The sequence below is a fragment of the Heterodontus francisci genome, chromosome 31 (genome assembly GCF_036365525.1).
Source record: "Heterodontus francisci isolate sHetFra1 chromosome 31, sHetFra1.hap1, whole genome shotgun sequence".
Taxonomy (NCBI): domain Eukaryota; kingdom Metazoa; phylum Chordata; class Chondrichthyes; order Heterodontiformes; family Heterodontidae; genus Heterodontus; species Heterodontus francisci.
Window position 1 is genome coordinate 52,853,578 of NC_090401.1, and position 17,738 is coordinate 52,871,315.

At 43.7% G+C, this 17,738-nt stretch overlaps 1 protein-coding gene and 1 long non-coding RNA gene across 7 annotated transcripts in view; one reads left to right on the forward strand and one right to left on the reverse strand.

The window, feature by feature from the left end:
- Positions 1-509, reverse strand: part of LOC137347268 (uncharacterized) — a 52,065-nt gene extending 51,556 nt beyond the window's left edge. The window contains exon 1 of the long non-coding RNA XR_010968915.1: positions 402-509. This is a non-coding gene — a long non-coding RNA (uncharacterized lncRNA). The remainder of the gene's footprint in view (positions 1-401) is intronic.
- ptprub (protein tyrosine phosphatase receptor type Ub) overlaps positions 1-17,738 on the forward strand; it is an 833,961-nt gene that overhangs the window by 265,008 nt on the left and 551,215 nt on the right. The gene's annotated exons all lie outside the window — the stretch shown is intronic.

Here is a 17,738-nt window from a genome sequence, read left to right on the forward strand (position 1 = left end):
TTGTCTCGGTCAGTGATCCATGCTGGTAAAGTAGCTGTGTGGGGTGAGGGGATGGCAGCCTGAGGCTGATGATTCCTTCTACAGTTGCCAACACTCAGTCCAAGTTCGCACATGAAGAATGGACACTTGGGTGAGATACAGGCAACAACCGTAATCCGGGAGCAGCGTCCCAGCACGAGCCAGTGCCAACAGGAACAGAGGGGAGGGAATTTGTTTTGGGAGGGGGGGGACAAAACATTTAATTTGAGCATCAAAAACATTAATAATTTTCGTATTCAAGGAATTTATATAATGGTTCCAATGATTGTGAAGGCATTTTTATACTCCACAAATTTGAATGTTTATAACCTTCATATTTCTGGAGAAAACGCTACTTCAGGATCAGGAAAACTAGCACTTACTGTTGCAGACTGACTGCTTCCTCAGTCTTTTGTCATCAAGTCCTGTACTTTATTCCCTTCATAAATTCTTGAAACTAAATGGGATCCAGTAGAAAATCAGTTAACAGATTCACCCAGTGGCTGTGTCTGAGCGACAACTTTGGGTACAATGACTTTTTATGTAGTGAGTGTGGACAAAACTATTTATCATTTCCAGGAATTTTCATTCAGTTACTAATTCAACTGTGTGGATAATCTAGAAATATTTGTGTTCCAAAAGTAGGTGCTGAAATGTGATTTTATAATTTGCTGAGTAATAATTTGCCAAACAGCCCTCTCGTGACCCAGCTGAACAGTCATTCATTAGCCTAGACAGTGAATATAGACAGGCTATTCCAGCATTGTAGCCAATCCTGCCCTCAGCTGCTGTGTACTCTTCCCACTCGTGTAGCAAAATATTTTTTAAACTCCCCTAGACAATTACACTGACCTTCAAGGTACTGGCAAGCGTTTCTTTTGAATCTGAATTTTAGACTCATTTACTGCACAGTGTTTGCTTTTTCTGCCAATATTCTTTAGTTCTATCCTGCATCTGCTGACTGATCATAAACTCCAGCTGTGTGTGGCAGCAGCAAATGAAGTGCAATTCCCTTGGACATGTTCAACATGATGACATAGAATGTTCCCAATTTAAACATATTTCCTCATGAATAAAAATGAACGGCTCCTTTTCGCATTGAATAGGAGAGGGCCACCTCTGATTGCAAAAGACATTGTGACTCCAGCCTTGTCCTGCTTCTTTACTTTTCCCCTACCTTTCTAAAAAAAAAAATTATTTCCTGTTTCTAATTTTTTTTTAAATTCGCCCGTTGATTCCTCGAAACTGGTGGTTCCACCGATACCTCAGTAAAATGGGTATTAGATTAGAGATACAGCACTGAAACAGGCCCTTCGGCCCACCGAGTCTGTGCCGACCAGCAACCACCCATTTATACTAATCCTACACTAATCCCATATTCCTACCAAACATCCCCATCTGTCCCTATATTTCCCTACTACCTACGTATACTAGTGACAATTTATAATGGCCAATTTACCTACCAACCTGCAAGTCTTTTGGCTTGTGGGAGGAAACCGGAGCACCCGGAGAAAACCCACGCAGACACAGGGAGAACTTGCAAACTCCACACAGGCAGTGCCCAGAATTGAACCCGGGTCCCTGGAGCTGTGAGGCTGCAGTGCTAACCACTGCGCCACTGTGTATTCTGTGGGCTGGATTTTGTGTTGGAGGCAGGGCTCCTGCCGCTCAGTCAAAAAAGGCTGGGTTCTGCCTTTTCGTGGCCCCCCGCCCCCGGAGAGTTCCTCCGGTCTTTTTAAATCAGAGTTTCCGGAGTGGAGATTCCTGTCCCTTTTAAAGATGGGGATCCTGCCTCCAAGAGCTGCTGGCCAATCACAGGGTCAGCAGCTCAGCAGTATTGGCAGTGCCACCGGTACTGCAGGTGCCTCAGACCCAGGCCCAGCGCTGGCACTTGGGACCCAAGGTGAATGAGTTGCGGTGTGGTTGTGTAGTCCAGGTAAGATCTCAGCGGTGATGGGAAGAGGCCCTTAATTGGCCATTAATATGGCACTTAAGGGCCTCAATTGGCCTCTGGGTGGGAAGGCCATTGTCAGCCTATCCTGCCCCTGGGAAGATTGCTTGGCAATGGGTCCTCCACCCACCCCCCCCCCCCCCCCCCGGCCCCCTGTTGCAATACTCTGTGGCCCCTGCCTCCGATTCTGCCTCGGGGCCACACAAAATCCCGGCCTAAATGTGTGAGCTCGGGCAGTAGGTTTGGCCGGGTTGTTCAAGAGCATTGCAACTGAACCTTTTTCTGTTCTACCCTCACCCACCCTCCACACATGCCCATTATTCAGCACTGAACACTGACCAGCATAAGGAACTCTAGTTCAGGCGCTGAGGCTAAATGTAACACGCCTAAAACTAAAATAAATGTAAAATACCGCGGATGCTTGAAATCTGAAATAGAAAGGGTTGGAAATACTGAGCAGGTCTGGCAGCATCTGTGGATAGAGAAACCGAGTTAATGTTTCGAATCGGGTATAACACTCTACAGATGCTGCAGACTTGCTGAGTGTTTACAGCACTTCCAATTTCTATGCCTAAAACTAAATTGCATTTATATAGTGCTCTTTGCAACCTGGGGCGCCCAAAGCCCTTTACAGAAGATGAAGTACTTCTGAACAGTTGTCACTATTGTGATGTAAGAAATACAGCAGCCAAATCATGCGCTCAGAAACAGCCATGTGATGTTGACCAGATAATCTATTTTAACAATGTTAGATGAGGTATAATTATTGACCAGAACAACACTCCAGCTCTTTGAAATAGCACCATGGGATCTTTTATGCCCACCGGAGAAGGCAGACGGGGCCTTTACTTAACATCTCATCTGAAAGACAAACTGCAACCCTGCTTTGTTCCCTGTTTCGGTTTAGCACAAAACTTAGGGTAGATTAAATCCTAAACTGCTCCTGGCAGTGTGAGAAACTGGAGGCCGACTGGAAAATTGCAGTCGGCCTCCTTTTAATTGGCCTTAAATAGGCTGTTAACAAGCCGAAACTGGCTACCTGGGCAGGTAGCCCTGCTGACTCCAAACCTGCGTCTCCAAAAATGGCCAGTGCTGGGAAACTTTCAAACTGGCTGGCGCTGGTATTTTCAGGCCCTGTCTTCCTCCGTTCCTGCCCCCGGAGGGGCCTGAAAGTTCAGCCCAGATTATCTGCTACTCATGTAACACTTTTATTCTTGTGTTGAAAGGTTGTGATATGCTGGATGTAGCTGCTAACTGCAAGCTCCATCTGAGCAGTTTGAGCATCACTAAAACAAAGGTCCATTATTCATAGTTGAGAACATCACTTCATTATTTGTACTTGGAACAGACAAGTGAAGATTTCGTCCTGTCAGGTTATGGTATTCAGTGAGATGGGATTGAATTGCAGATCCAATTTTGCAGAATGGTACTCAAAGCTACAATCTCAAAAGACTCAAACGTACAGTCACAGCTTGTAGATAATCTGTTTTTGGAGTAAGATCATGTGCTGTTCTTCCAACAAAAGACTACTAACACGTCCTTAGCCTGTTAACAAATTTTCTTTTAAATCGCATGGCTTTAAACTAGTGATGGGATGTACTGATTTCACACTGGCAGAGAAAACAAAAAGCAGATTAATGGCCCTTCACAGCGATGCTGCTCCCAGTGGTGATAAACCTCCCAGAGAGGCGGATTATGCCAAGAGCCTCTGGTGATGCTGAGTTTTTTTTTTTATTCATTCGTGGGATGTGAGCATTGCTGGCAAGGTCAGCATTTATTGCTCATCCCTAATTGTCCTCGAGAAGGTGGCCTTCTTGAAAGGTTGCAGTCCATGTGGTGAAGGTACACCCACAGTGCTTTAAGGTAGGGGGTTCTAGGATTTTGACCCAGTGATATATTTCCAGTTCAGGATGGTGTGTGGCTTGGAGGGGAGTTTGCAGGTGGTGGTGTTCCCATGCACTTGCTGCCCTTGTCCTTCTAGGTGGTAGACGTTGCGAGTTTGGGAGGTGCTGTTAAAGAAACCTTGGTGAGTTGCTGCAGTGTATCTTGTAGGTAGTACAGACTGCAGTCCTGGTTCACTGGTGGTGGAGGGAGTTGATGTTTAAGGTAGCAGATTGGTTGTTGATCAAGTGGGCTGCTTCGTCCTGGATGCTGTTGAGCTTCTGGGGTATTGCTGGAGCTGCGCTCATCCAGGAAAGTGGAGAGTATTCCACCATACTCCTGCCTTGTAGATGGGAGTCAAGAGATGATTCATCCACCACAGAATATCCAGCCTCTGACCTGTTCTCATAGCCAGAGTATTTATGTTTCTAGTCAATTGGTGACCACATCCTTGCTCCTGCTGGATGTTGATGGTGGGGTATTTGGCAATGCCATTGAATGTTGAGGAGAGGAGATTGCACTTTCCTTTGTTGAATGGCGCTGAGGAAGCAAGAGGTTCGTGGCTGTGGGGAGGCTCAGCATTCACAGGCGGGTGATTTTTTTTGTTTTTGTTCTTTGTTGTGTAAGTTACTGTCTTAGATTTTGTGGTAATAATGATGGTGAAACTTGAGACTTGAGCGCAACATCCAGGTTCCCTCAGTGCAGTATTGAAGAAGTACTGCACCATTGGAGATGCCTTCTTTCGGATGAGACATTAAACCAAGGCCCCAAGTGCACTCTCAAGTGGACATAGAAGATCCCGAGGCACTATTTCGAAAAAGAACAGCAGCATTCTCCCTGGTGTCCTGGCCAATATGTATCCCTCAAGCAACACCACTAAACAGATGTTAGGTCATTACCAAATTGCTATTTGTGGGAACTTGCTATGTGCAAATTGGCTGCCACATTTCCGACAACAGTGACTACATTACAAAAGTACTTCATTGACTGTAAAATGATTTGGGATGCCTTGAGGTCCAGAAAGGCACTATATAAATGCAAGTCTTTTTCTTTTCTTTTCAACTCTGAATCATAATGGTAACTCTGCTCAGTTCAGTGAGTGTTTAAGGGCACTGCTATTGTCGGAGCAATTCACCACTGCCATCACTGTTGCATAAATATAAATTATGTTATCCATATGCATCTGCATGTGTGGCTATCTGTGAGCAGTGCAGTTAGAGTACAATCTCTGAGCTTAAATGTTTGATTTGTTGTGCCTTTTGAATTTCAATTTCAACCAGGGCTGAATGCAAAGCTAGAGATGAAATCGCAGTTTATCCAAATCTGGATCTAGTTATGCAGTGACCCAGGACCACCATTCCGTACCTAGGACATCAAATTGGAAACATTTAAGAACTGATTTTGTCTTCCTTTTCTTGACCACTTTTGTGACTTCCTCCCAAGTCTGCCTTTCAGACCCAATGAAGCTTATGACCAAAGTGGACAGTGGAAATTTTACAATTTTTAATTTATTTATTCACAGGGTGTGGACCTTGCTGGCAAGGCTAGCATTTATTGCCCATCCCTAATTGCCCTTGAAAAGGTGGTGGTGAGCCTTCTTGAACACTGGAGTCTGTTGTGAAGGTATCCCACGTTGCTGTTAGATAGGGATTTTGATCCAGTGACGATGAATGAACGGCCGATATATGTATAATTCGGGATAGTATGTGACTTGGCGGAGAATTGTAGGGGGTGGTATTTCCATGCGCCTGCTTCCCTGTACTCCTCGGTGATTGAGATTATTGCAGGTTTCATGAGCAGTAAATAGTGCATTTGATGGGTTTGGGAAATTGGGGAGATGAAGAGAGCAGTACAAAGATCTGACAATCAACGGTGCAAATTATTGAAGATTTTGGCTGAAATTCTGCAATCATCTGTGAACAAACAGGGTTAGCCTTTCATTACACTTACTTGCCCACAGACTTTCTATGGGCTTTAACACTGGAACCTGCAATGATTAAAGAACCATTTCAGTGCAGCCCTCTCTACAGGGGATCTGGGGCCTGTATGAACAGGGCAAACACTGTGTATCACCTCAATCATTCAGATTGAAGAATCCTGACTGAGGCACAGAGTCTGAATCAGGAGGTGTAAATCATGTACAGAGGGGGAAAGAAAAATGAAATTGAGAGGAGATTAAAGAGACCAAAAGAAAAATTTCAAACAAATTATTCACATTCTTGTACTCTTTTAAAACTCCAATTTTGCTGAATGCATACAGAGCTATGCAGAGCCCCATGGGCTATCACAAAAGGTCACAAGACATGTTTGGATGCAAAAGGTCTCTGTTGATTTGACTGCATCCTTCCTGAACATCAAGCCTACCTCTCCTCATTAGCACATCTGGTGTGGGCAGATACAATAGCTATTGCCATAGCAGTGTGCCAAATGTGCCATTTACTGTTTATGAAACCTGCAGTAATCTCAATCATTGATCTGTGTCTCATTATAAGGTATAAGCTGGAGCTCTGTGTTGATGCAGCCCATCGCTGTCAGTACAAACCTGAATAAATCTCCACTGAGTGTTAAACAAAACAGAGAAATTTCAGGTTGTAAGCTAATCATGGAATAAAGGCTGCTCAGACTTCCCTCTCATGGTTTAATATCCTTTTACCTCATTAATTCCATTATTGCTTTATAATTATTGTTGGGTAGTGGTCACTCTTTTCTATAATAAATTAAAAGCAAAATACTGCAGATGCTGGAAATCTGAAATAAAAACAAGAAACGCTGGAAATACTCAGATCTGGCAGCATCTGTGGAGAGAGAAGCAGAGTTAACCTTTCAGGTCAGTGACCCTTCATCAGAACTGGCAAATATTAGAAATGTAAAATGTGTTAAGCAAGTAAAGCGGGGGTGGAGCAAGAGATAACAGAAGAGATGTTGATAGGACAGAGGGTCATGGAGAATAACTGAGCAGAAGGTCATGGAGCAAAGGCAAACGGTATGTTAGTGGTGTGCTGAAAGACAAAGCGTTAGTGCAGAGAGGGTGTTAATTGACAGAAAAATGAACAGCCCTGGCCCCAAGCACAAACATGAAAAAAAAACAATGGGTAGGTACAGTAGAAACAAACTAAACAAACTAAAATAAAATAAACAAAGGAAAAAGAAAAAATAGCTAAAAATAAAAAGGCGGGCCTGTCATGCTCTGAAATTATTGAACTCACTGTTCAGTGTGGCAAGCAGTAGTGTGCCTAAACGGTAAATGAAGTGCTGTTCCTTGAGCTTGCGTTGATGTTCTCTGGAACACTGCAGCAATCCCAGGACAGAGTTGTGGGCATGAGAGCAGGGGGAGGTGTGTTGAAATGGCCAGCAACTGGAAGCTTGGGGTCATGCTTTCGGACTGAGCAGAGGTGTTCCGCAAAGCGATCACCCAATTAGCGTTTGGTCTCCCGATGTGGAGGAGACCACATTGTGAGCAGCGAATACAGTATACTAAATTGAAAGAAGTACAAGTAAATCACTGCTTCACCTGAAAGGAGTGTTTGGGGCCTGGGATAGTGAGGAGAGAGGAGGTAAATGGGCAGATATTACACCTCCTGTGATTGTAGGGGAAGGTGCCGTGGGAAGGGGACGATGTGGTGGGGGTAATGGAGGAGTGGACCAGGGTATTGCGGAGGGAACGATTCCTTTGGAATGCTGACGGGAAGGGAGGGAAAGATTCATTTGGTAGTGGCATCATGCTGGAGGTGGCGGAAATGGCGGAGGATGATCCTTTGGATGTGGAGGCTGGTGTGGTGGAAAGTGAGGACAAGGGGAACCCTGTCGCGGTTCTGGGAGGGAGGGGAAGGGGTGAGGGTAGAGGTGCGGGAAATGGGCTGGATAAGGTTGAGGCCCCTGTCAACCTCAGTGGGGTGGAATCCTCGGTTGAGGAAAAAGGAAGACATATCTGAAGCGCTGTCGTGGAAGGTTGCATCATCGCCTCTTTTGTTATCTCTTGCCCCAACCCCGCTTTACTTGTTTAAAACCTTTTACATTTCTAATATTTGCCAGTTCTGATGAAGAGTCACTGACCTGAAACGTTAACCATGCTTCTCTCTCCACAGATGCTGCCAGACTTCCTGAGTATTTCCAGCATTTCTTGTCACTCTTTTATATCTTGGGGGTAAAGGGGCACAGGTTTTGTTCCTGATCTCTTCATCAAAATTTATATTTGGCATAAATTGGGGGCAATTTTAACCATACCCGCCGATCAAGAGTCTTGACAGGACTGGGTGCAACACTGGTATTGCACCCCGTCCAGTTTTGCTCTCCATTGACGTTGGTAGAGAGTAATATTGGGCTGAAAGCTAAACTGGCCACCCAGAGAGTTAAGTTTAAAAACCCACTCCCAAAGTGTTTGAGTTTAGCCTAACTCTGCATTTGTTATGGATTATACAGTTGTGATTCCTTCCTATCCTGCCAGTTCTTGCCATCTCAACTCTCACACATAGGGTGACCATTGGCTGAGATACTGGAAGGCTGCACTGAAGTGTGGAAAAGCATCTTCGTGAGAGCAAGGAAGGGAAGGGTCGGTGCCGGGGGAAGATAAACCTATGATTCCAGTTCAAATTCTCGGCATCTTTTAAAATAAGCTCTCAATCGTCACTGTTAAATAGGATGAATTGATTTGTGAGATGCAGACCCTGCCAGCTCTGTTAACAAATCATGACATAGTACATTCTGGCATGATTATTCTACAAACCAAGAAAAGGCAGGATACTCTTTTTTTTTAAACTGATGGTGTGGTTGGAATGTGGAACTTGCTACCACAGGGAGTAGTTGAGATGAATATCATAGATACATTTTAAGGGGAAGCTGGATAAACACTTGAGAGAGAAGGAATAGAAGGATATGTTGGGATGAGTTGAAGTAGGGTGGGAGGAGGCTTGTGTGGAACATAAACCCCAGCATGGACTAGTTGGGCCAAATGGCCTGTTTCTGTGTTGTAAATCCTAGGATATTGAAACAACAACAATGATGCACTGAACTTATCCTCATCTGTCATCAACAACAACTTGACTTTACATAGCACCTAAAACGTAGCAAAACGTCCCACAGGAGCATTATCAGACAAAATTCCTCACTGAATTGTATAAGGAGATATTCGGAAAGGTGACCAAAAGCATAGTCAAAGGGGTAGGTTTTAAGGAGTGCCGTAAAGGAGGAGAGAGGAGAAGAGGTTTAGGGAGTGAATTCCAGAGCTTCGTGCCGAAACAGCTGAAGGCATGGGCACCAAGGGTGGCGAGATTAAAATTGGAGGAGTGCAGAGATTGTGTGGGATTGTAGAAAACAGTTAAATTTGCTTAAAAGTATCCTGTTGAAGCTTCACTCTCTTCCTGTGCAGAGACGTCATTACAGGTCTTTCTTTTGAGGATGCAATGTGTTCAATTCCATGCTGTTCTTAAGCAGTCAGATTGCTCATAGTTTAGTTTAGAGATACAGCACTGAAACAGGCCCTTCGGCCCACCGAGTCTGTGCCGACCATCAACCACCCATTTATACTAATCCTACACTAATCCCATATTCCTACCACATCCCCACCTGTCCCTATATTTCCCTACCACCTACCTATACTAGGGGCAATTTAGAATGGCCAATTTACCTACCAACCTGCAAGTCTTTTGGCTTGTGGGAGGAAACCGGAGCACCCGGAGGAAACCCACGCAGACACAGGGAGAACTTGCAAACTCCACACAGGCAGTGCCCAGAATTGAACCCGGGTCGCTGGAGCTGTGAGGCGGCGGTGCTAACCACTGCGCCACTGTGCCGCCCTAATTGATTGATTGTGGCATAATTGATTGATTGTGGCAGTTCAATAAGTAGCTATCCCATGAAGCTGAGTATTGTGGAGTGGAAAAGGACAGCAATACTTCACAGGTGCCACTGGTCTGATCAGGGGATGTAAGCAGACTGGAATGAGTTTTGTCGATTTCCAAATTATGGTTGGTATAGGTGGTTTTCCTGAAAAAGAAAGACTTGTTGCATTGTGCTTACCAAGTGTTCTGCCTCTGTATTGTTGCTGTCCATCTCCTTTTCTTAGTTCCCTGGATGCTTATTGGGTTATGAGATGGCCTAACAACAGGAGCAGCATTTACAACTTGCTTTACGTTTTGGCATTTCTCCCCCCAGATTTGAACACCACTGATTTTCTTTTTTATGAACATGGCTTGTCCAAGCGAGGCCTGGACAACGTATGCCAGCCAAGAGCGACGTCTCAATTCATTCCATCTTCGCTGCCTTCGGAGAATACTTGGCATCAGGTGGCAGGACTATATCTCCAACACAGAAGTCCTTGAAGCGGCCAACATCCCCAGCTTATACACACTACTGAGTCAGCGGCGCTTGAGATGGCTTGGCCATGTGAGCCGCATGGAAGATGGCAGGATCCCCAAAGACACATTGTACAGCGAGCTCGCCACTGGTATCAGACCCACCGGCCGTCCATGTCTCCGTTATAAAGACGTCTGCAAACGCGACATGAAATCGTGTGACATTGATCACAAGTCGTGGGAGTCAGTTGCCAGCATTCGCCAGAGCTGGCGGGCAGCCATAAAGACAGGGCTAAATTGTGGCGAGTCGAAGAGACTTAGTAGTTGGCAGGAAAAAAGACAGAGGCGCAAGGGGAGAGCCAACTGTGCAACAGCCCCAACAAACAAATTTCTCTGCAGCACCTGTGGAAGAGCCTGTCACTCCAGAATTGGCCTTTATAGCCACTCCAGGCGCTGCTTCACAAACCACTGACCACCTCCAGGCGCGTATCCATTGTCTCTCGAGATAAGGAGGCCCAAAAGAAAAAAAAAAGGATGCTTATTGGGTTATGAGATGGCCTAACAACAGGAGCAGCATTTACAACTTGCTTTACGTTTTGGCATTTCTCCCCCCAGATTTGAACACCACTGATTTTCTTTTTTATGAACATGGCTTGTGCCTCATCTTGCTCTTTGCTAACTTTTGGGCTGGTTGCCTCCTACTTAACCTCCTTCGCGTTTAATCCACCAAGGTCTGAATTTTCTTCTCGGCTTTCAAAATATATACGTGCTTTTCTTCACATTTGTAGTCCACTTTGATTTTGCAACAGTAAAATGTGCCATTAACTTTCTGGGCTACATATCCCACTAGTAGTGGGTCTCATTCACACCAAAGATGTTTTTACATTGCCTTTTGGATCTTCGTCTCAGGACAGAAAAGCAACCTATATGTGTGTTGCTCCTTTGTTTGCTTGGCTAACTCCTGAAACTAAAGCCGATTTTTCTGTGCAGGCACCTGTCTTGTCTGCTGGTCCTGTGTGCCAGAGTGCTGAGCATGCACGAATGGAATGAAATGAAGAAAGTACTTGCATTTATATAGCACCTTCACTTGCTCAAGACATCCCAAAGTGCTTAAATAAAAGCAAAATACTGCTTTCATTTCATCTTAGTTTGTTCAGTTTGCTAACCCACTGTTTTTTTAAATGTTTGCACTTGCTGCTGTCACCTTTTCTGTATGAATGCTTTGTCTTTCAACACACCATTAACATATTGTTTGCCTTTGTTCCATGACCTTTTGGTCAGCTATGTGGCCTTGTCCAATCTACACCTTCTCCTTTGTTATCTCTTGCCCCACCCCCACCTCACTTGCTTATAACCTTTGACATTTTTAATATTTGTAAGTTCCGAAGAAGGGTCACTGACCCGAAACGTTAACTCGGCTTCTCTTTCCACAGATGCTGCCAGACCTGCTGAGTAGTTCCAGCATTTCTTGTTTTTATCCCAAAGTGCTTCACAGCCAACAAATTACTTTGGAAGTGCTATCACTGTTTTGCATGCAAACATGGTAACTAATTTACATACAGCAAGATCCCACAAATAGTCATGTGATACATGACCAGTTACTTTTGTCTTGATGGTGAAAGAAAGAAAGTCTTGTATTTATGAAGCACTTTTCGTGACCCCAGGATGTTGCAAATTGCTTTGCAGCCAATGAAGTACTTTTGAAGTGTAGTCCGTCATACTCCAGGAATGCAGTTACTGTTATGATGGTGTTGTGGTGTTGGTTGAAGGATGGTTGCTGCCCAGGATACCTATTTGCACTATTTTGAATGGTTCCAAGGGATTTTTTTACATCCACCTGAGAAGGCAAATGGCATTTTGGTTTAACGTTTCGTATGAAAGGATAGTGCCATGCCGTTTCTAATTATTACACACCTATTGGTGATTTGGTCACTTAAACCTCGGGGAAAGGGTGCACCAAGGAACAGTGCATCAAAATGCAGTTGTACATTTTGACACGAGCAGTTCTGTCTGGAGATTCGATGCTGAACTAGTTGTATTCTTGCCACCTCCTGTGTTTCATTCGAGAAAATAAACACAGTTCTGTAGGTTTAAAGTTTTTCAGCTGTATCTTTTTTTTGATCAGAAGTCTCGCTCCTAATATTTCCTCAATTTATAAGCAACAAGATTGGTGTTTAAGTAAAGGGTGCTGTACTTTTTAAACCATGACATATCAAAATTGGTGGCATCCAGTGATTGTCTTGCTTAGTGAGTGACACTTGACCTGTCCATAGTGGGTACATGGAAAATTAAAGAGGAAATTGTGATCTAAAGGCTAGAGATAATACTGTTAAATTAAGCACAAGATTCCTCTCGATACAATAGGTGAGGAGTTTACTGCTAATAACAACCCTTGTTATGAGCAAGCACTAAAGGGCATGCAGACCAGGGCCTTGTAATAGTCGATCCTTTTAGGTCACAATAAAAATGGATCGCTCTCTGGTGAGGCTGTTAATCACTGCTACTAAGTACTTACTGAGTATTAGAGGACTTTGGGATTGAGAATTCTTTTACTTGTGAAAGGAACAGCTTTTTTGTATATCATATGATCCAGGACACGCAGCACAGGTAGAGCCAAGCACACTGAGCCTGCTCACTGTTGTGGTGCAATTATGTCTGATGGGAAATGAACACCTTTGCATAGCAACAGGATAAAGAGACAGATTCCCACGATACAGTGCGCACTTTGGGAGATACCTCATTAGACATGCTAATGCTTTATTCCTGCAGAGAGCCAAAATGAAAAATGTGCCTGTTCTGCTCGTAATGCACATATATGAACATTAGTCCTTGTCTTCCATTTTAATTGTAAACTGGGTTGTACAGGGGCAAGATCTTCCAGAAACCTGTTTGACAAACTGATTTTGCATTTCCTTAACAGCAATGCACAAAGTAAATTGTGTCAAAACATATCATGGTGACACTTGTGCCAAGACAAAAATGATGTGGTATTCTACTGGCTCTTCTCCCTCCCCACAACCTGCCTGGCAAATTATTCCAAACATTTATCTCTTGAAATACAGGCATTCTCCCTGGTATATTTTAATGTTCTTTACACTCATTGAAATTTATGTTCTCCTGCCCAATTCTTCTTGGTTGACTTTAAAATAGTATTCTGGGTTTACCTCATCTATATAATTTGTGTTTTGAGACCCCTCTCTTAAAGATCACCTTTTCAAACTGTAAATTTTAACCTCTGCTGATCATTCCTGGTCTTCCTTACACATGGAATTAATCTACTTACTCGTCACTCCTCCTTATTCCATGCTTGTAGATGTTTTACAAAGCAGTCACTGGAACTGGATATCCAAAAGTGGTTGATCAGTGCATTGCGAAACTTGACCATAAACCTCTGCAGACTTGTACCCAACTGTCTTGATTATGTGCTATAATCCTGTCATTCTGTTCCTGTTAATGTCTTGGCTATATTGTCCAGACATCAAAAAGGATAAGTTTACTATCATGCCTTTCTCATTCCCTATGGTAATTCTGTTCCATTCATTGGATATTCATATTCGGATGAGTAAAGGCCATCAGACCCACCCCATTTCTGACAGGACTTGTACCCATCTTCTGGCAGAGGCAAAAGACGTAGTCACTTCAGGAAGCCTCCATCAAAAGCTTGCGCTCCTGATATTGCAAAGGAATTGGGTAAGGATGCCCAAACCCATTGCTTATTTTTCCAGAATTAGCTGCAAGCCTTTGTACCTTTGCCATGATTTTGTAATTTTACCAAAAATGCACCTAACATTTCTTATGGACTGCAAGGAGTCGGTCCTCACCACCACCTTGGAATGGTGTTCCACAGCTTGATTAACATGCGAGTAAAATAAAACCTCCGCTCATCTTATCTCACTCCCATCCTTCTCAAATTCAATGGTTGACATATGATTCTACCCTGTCCCATCACCTAAAATACCGATGCTATCAATGCCCTCAATAATTTTAAATACCAGATCCTCTCAATTTGTGCCTCTACAATGAATCCAAATTCAAGCCATGAAATCAAACTCCATAGCTCAAAACATATATGCCATCCTCACTGCCTTTCTGTTATTTCTCCGGAGCCACATTGATGGTCTTGAGGTTGGGGGAGCAACAAGGTACAGAATATTCTAGATAAGTTCTCACTAACACTTGCATCAATCCTAATATGGTCCATGTTTACACTCCTGATGCACTTCTCTTCGAGTAATGTTCCACTCTTTACAATTAGTAGTGTCCCATCCCATAGAACTTACACTCTCTGAGAGGACATACTGGAGATGTGCTGAGATCTAGTTCCGTGACAGCCATCACAAAGAGACATGCGACAGCAGCCTATGGCCATTCATGTGGACAGGGCCTCAGCTTAGTAGCTGTCTGTAATGACATGGCTGAAAGCAGGAACTCACCATGTGGGCTTTCACATCAATAACTTCAGTTTCTTCTCCATGGGAGCAAGCTGTTCCTGGCAACATTGCTCCTTTTAAGTGAACTTAAAATACTGAGTGCTGAGAAGAATTTTGTTGATATGATAAATCATTTCTAGCCTTCATACACCTGACACAAAGATTGATCTAGCAGGCAGTGAAATGATCAACTGTACCGCAGAATAAAATGAGTTCTTAAATTATCAAAACCGGTAAAAGATATTGTTATAATCTGGATTTTACATATTGTGGTTTAGTTGGATCTCAATATTGTGGCAATCTTTCCTTCCCTCTGCACTTCTACCTCTGTTCTGAATTTTTCCCCCTCGTAGCTCATAAAGCCCTGACTCTCTCGCTAGGGTGCAGTCCTTGCCCAAATGCCTATTCCCTCCCTAAACCTCACCACCTCTCTACCTACCTTTCTTCCTTTTAAACTACTCCTTAAAACCTACTTCTTCACTTATCCTAATATCTCCTTAGATTTGGTGTCACTTTTTGTTTGTTAATGCTCCTGCAAAGCGCCTTGGGACATTTCACTACATTATAGACACTTTTTAAATGCAAGTTGTTGTTTAACCAAGCCAATGAGAGTCAGTACTATTGTAGCATGAGGAGCATCATATCCAAGCCTGATCTGATCCACACCCTAAAGGCCTGCTCGGGTCTGGAAAAAAAAATCTGGCCCAAACCCGACAGAAGCACATCGGACCCGAGCCCTACCTGGCCCGAGTCCTTCCATTCTTTCTTTCCTGCACCCGACCTGACCCAAACATAGTGCACTCACTATACTTACAACTTTTGGGTGGATGGAATGGAAGGAAGCTGCAGCATGAGCGCGATAACATCATAGAGACGCTCACTGCGCAGACTCAGAGTCTGTGGAGTCCGGATGCACATTTCCCTCCTTGACGTCTCGGACTCCCACCTCAGGTAGGCTTTTCAAATTTTGACACTTAATTACTCGACTTCCCTTTTCTTCCCAGCAGAGCAAAAGGTAGGACTATGCGTGTCCGACCCGGCCCGAGTACGAAAGCCGAACCCGAAAGCGCGACCCGACCCCGACACACATCGTCGGGTCCCGTCTGGTTCGGATCGGGTAGCAGGTCTTTACTGCACCCAGTGTTGACACATTTGCTCTTTCCAGCAGGAGGCCCTGGCGGTAATTGTAGCTGAATTTTTTTCCCCCTCTAGCCCAGGAATGCTGATGCAAAATTGTCCCCACTGCTGCCATGACCGAGGTCTATTAATGCCATACAGCTGTCAAACCTGGGACATTCCTGGTCTGTGTCACTCATTTCCATTTTATGCTGCACCACTCAACCTAAAAGGTAGCTCCCAATTCATGCTGAACACAAAAAACAGTTTTGAGGCTGCTCCACAACCAAATTCTGTGTAGTGTAGATTTTTTTCAACAAGAATGTGGGGCTGTAGAATTTTTCAAGGCTGTTGCCAGTACTGCTCCACAATAGGACTGACTGGAGTAGAGCTGTTGCAAATGGCTGTGGCCTGGTCATCTAACCTCCTCTTCCCCTCCTCAACTCTCCATCGTTCCCAGGGCTCTGTTACTGCTGCTGAACTTCAGTTGCCAGTCAGAACTGGGAACTGATGAAACTCAATCAACAAGATGTTGATGAACTTGTCTCATCAATGATGTGACTTCCAACCCATGGCTCCCAGGTTAGGAGCCCTGTACAATATTTAACAGTCTGCCTGCATTTTCCTCCCATATCCAGCATCACCAGAACCCTCTACATTCCAAGTCTGGTTTTTAAATAGCCAAGCCAACAAAGATTATTTAAACTCAGTGTCAATTATTCTGTGACTCAGTCAGTAGGTACTCTGTCTTTCAATAATTGGCATGGTGATATAGGTAGATGTAATGTAAAGGCTAGATAGGAGGGTTCAAAAAATGGAAGGTTAAGATCGTCACAGAAAATAATGGAAATTTATCCAAAGCCAGTTGTTTTATATTTCTGATAGGTTACCTTTTCTTGACCCAAACATTCAGCTCTAGTCATCGTAAGCAGTGGGTTCAATTTCTCACCTGCTCTTGGTCTTCAGTTAAGTGACTGGTTTTCAGTCACAGCTCATTATATGACCACAGCTTCACTATACTTATTCAGGTGGGCTTTTTTATGAACTAATCTAATTGAAGGGTTTTTCTTTTCTTACACTTCCAGTCTCTGGTGATTTCTGAAATAGTCAGTGGGGTTAGCCACAATGAAATTAAATGGTGTTCATGTGTCCTACAATCTTTTTTAATCTTGTACATCATTAAATAATGGAGATTATCAACAACAATAATAAATATTGCACTTCATATTCTTACCTCTGGCTTCTCCCAGCTATCCCCTCCTCCATTCCTTAAGTTTAGGAAAGGGGGGAGGGGGCAGTCCTTAAAGATCTCTAACTCGCTGTTACGACCAGGTGAGAAAGGTATCTCGGGGTCACCCTCAGCCTTCAACTGGTCTTAGCATAACAGGGTTTAATTTTAAACACACCGTGTTTTTAGCTCCCCCTTGGTGAATCCTAGTTCACGGCTTTCCAATTATAAGGCAAAGAAACCAGCAAAAACAGGCTTTCTTAGGTTTAAAGAAAAGTTGAAATTTATTAAACTCTAATTTGGTTAACGTCTACAGTTGCACAACGTGCCCATCTAGCATGCATACGTGATATACTCATGCAAATAGAGACAGAAAAGAGCAGAAGAAAACTAAAGTGGAGAAGTTTGAGGCAATATCTGAAGAGTTTTTGTTACGGTTCTTCGAGCTCACTGTAGAGTCCTTGATTGTAGGTAGATCTTGCTTTTTGTTGGGGCCCAGTATTTTTCTTAAACCTTGTTTGCTGTAGGAGAATTTTCTCTCTTGGGGTTCATGTGTCTTCAGTGGATTCAAAGGCTTGTGAGAAAGAGATGGGAGCAGACAGGAGAGAGATATTCTCAGTCCAGGAGCAAACAGACACTCTCCCAGTTCAAACTATTTCTACAATTCAGAAAAGCACAGGTTGCCAAGCAGGTTAGTCATGTGACTAACTGGTCCGACCACGTCTTTGTGCAGTTTCTGTAATGCTTCTCTTACACGCAATACCTGGTGATCAAGGTCCATTGTGGGTGGAATGTATCAGGGAATGGTCCTTTATCCTTCCAAT